Below are 2,500 nucleotides of genomic sequence, written 5' to 3'. Positions count from 1 at the left end.
CACACACACCTCACGTTTGTCTCATCTCAGTCTTTAGTTTCTGTTTTTTACATTCAAACATTATGTATAATAAACTGTGTGTCTGTCTTTGGACATGGATGTCTTTGTGTGTGGTTTTATATATATGTGTGTGTGTGTGTGTGTGTGTGTGTGTGTGTGTGTGTGTGTTTTGCGGGGGTGTTGGGGGTGAGTACAGTTGTCTGGACTGTGTGACTGATGTAAGCCTGGGAGTCTGCAAGTCTGAAACTTTTTTACATACACTAATACACACACACACACACACACACACTTGCGGGATGATGGGGCGTGAGTTGGCAGAGGCAGAGGGATCATCAGTGTGGCCTCCTCCCACGGTAAGGAGGGCAGAGTGTGTGTGTTTCTGCGTGTGTGTTTGAGACCAAACAACAGGGCTGAGATGGAGCTGTGTGTGTGCGTGCGTATGTGTGTGTTAGAGAGAGAGTGAGTATGGTATTAGTGTGACGGCTGACGAAGAGCTGTGTGTGTGTGTGTGTGTGTGTGTGTGTGTGTGTGGCAAGAGCAGCAACCTGAGGAACAGCCGTGTGTGTGTGTCTCAACAGAGTGAGAACCTGAAGGCACTAAAGGGTGAGAGAGAGAGTGTGTTTGTTTGTTTACTGTGGCTGAGAGTGTGTGTTTGTTTGTTTACTGTGGCTGAGAGTGTGTGTTTGTTTGTTTACTGTGGCTGAGAGTGTGTGATCAAATTGCAGATCTGGCAAAGCTAATGCTAAAATCAACAGTAGAATATGAAGATGGTCTAGTGTTCAAATATGTCTTTAGATGCAGTTTATCACTGTCTTTTCCAACTGGTACAAGTTCACGTGTATGTTTATTTCTGCGTGTGTATATTTGTGTGTGTGTGTGTGTGTGCGCGCGCACGTGTGTATATTTGTGTGTGGGTGCGTGCATGAGTGTATATTTGTGTGTGTGCGTGCGTTCGTGTATATGTGTGTATGTGTGCGTGTGTGTGCACGTGTGAGTATATTTGTGTGTGTCCAGATCTTGTGTGTTGAGCAGCTCTGCTCTCTTCCTATTCCCCTGCTGATCTAATCTCCTCACCTGTTCCTCTCTGTGTGTGTGTGTGTGTGTGTGTGTTAGTTCACCTGTTCCTGTTCACGCTCCTGTTGTAGTGTGTGTGTGTTTGCGTAATCCATCCACCCCACTGTAGGCGTTTCTCAGGCAGCATCAGTATTTCTGTCCTGGTCAATTAGTGGGGGCTTATTGGGTGTGTGTGTGTGTGTGTGTGTGTGTGTGTGTGTGTGTGTGTCCCCGACACCCCTCTCCCAAATAAACCTACCCATATACTACCTTCTCATATACCCCCTGGACACATACCACCACCAACACCCCCCCCCACACACACACACACGCACACACACACCTTTTCCCATCTCTACACACATGCTTGATTGAGGCACAATGTGAGAACATAGGCACGTCTTTTCATTCATCAGGTTTTATTTTCTACAAGACCAGTATTTTGAAAGAAAACAGTAACAACAAAAACAAATCAACACCGCAAGAAAAAATAAACAAACAAAACACATCCAATAAAATAGAAACATCCTTATATACACACACACACAGTCACACTTGAAACAAACGCACACACATTCTCATGCGGATGGCATGAGAAAAATAACTATAGGACGGCCATTCTGTACCTGTCCACATGTTTAGCAGTCTGGGAGTGTGTGTATGGTGTGTGAACTGCTCTACAGCCTGAGATCCCGCTCTCTCTCCCCGCCCTCAGGCCTCTGGGAGTCTGTGTGTGTGTGTGTGTGTGTGTGGAGGAGGGGGGGGGGGGGCAGGTTGTCCCTTGGCCTGGATGGGGTTTTGCTCCATCCTCAGATAGTATCCATGTCATAATGTTCTCCTCTTTGGCCGTGTTCTTTGTAGACTGCAGCAGGTCGGGCCCAGGACTGGTGCTGGCTCCGCAGGTTGGTATGGCAACAGGCCATCTGAATGCTGAGGAGGAGGAGGAGGAGGAGGAAGAGTAGGGTGCAAAGGGTGGGAACAGCTCCTCTGTCAAAGGGCTTGGCTGTAAAGCTGTAAATACTGCAGCACACAACCACACGCATGGACTGCACATAAATACTGAACAGACACTGAACCGCAGTACTGGACTTCTCATGAATACTTGAAGAAGTGCCCTGGACCGCAGTCAGACTTCACATAAATACTGACAAAGTGCCCTTGGCTGCAACTGGTGACCTTCACATAAACACTGCACTTGGAGTGGCCTTGGCTGCAACTGGTGATCTTCACATAAACACTGCACTTGGAGTGGCCTTGGCTGCAACTGGTGATCTTCACATAAACACTGCACTTGGAGTGGCCTTGGCTGCACTATTGGGCAACTTCTCAATGCTGGCTACAAAACACTGAGGGGGGAAAGCTGATGATCAGATGTAGATGTGTGTTTGTGTTCTCGTGGAACTGAATGTGTGTTTGTGTTCTCGTGGAACTGAATAGAACCACAGAG

Source organism: Clupea harengus, chromosome 20 (genome assembly GCF_900700415.2).
Source record: "Clupea harengus chromosome 20, Ch_v2.0.2, whole genome shotgun sequence".
NCBI lineage: Eukaryota > Metazoa > Chordata > Actinopteri > Clupeiformes > Clupeidae > Clupea > Clupea harengus.
The sequence above is the reverse complement of the archived record's forward strand: the minus strand, read 5'-3'. Positions refer to the sequence as shown.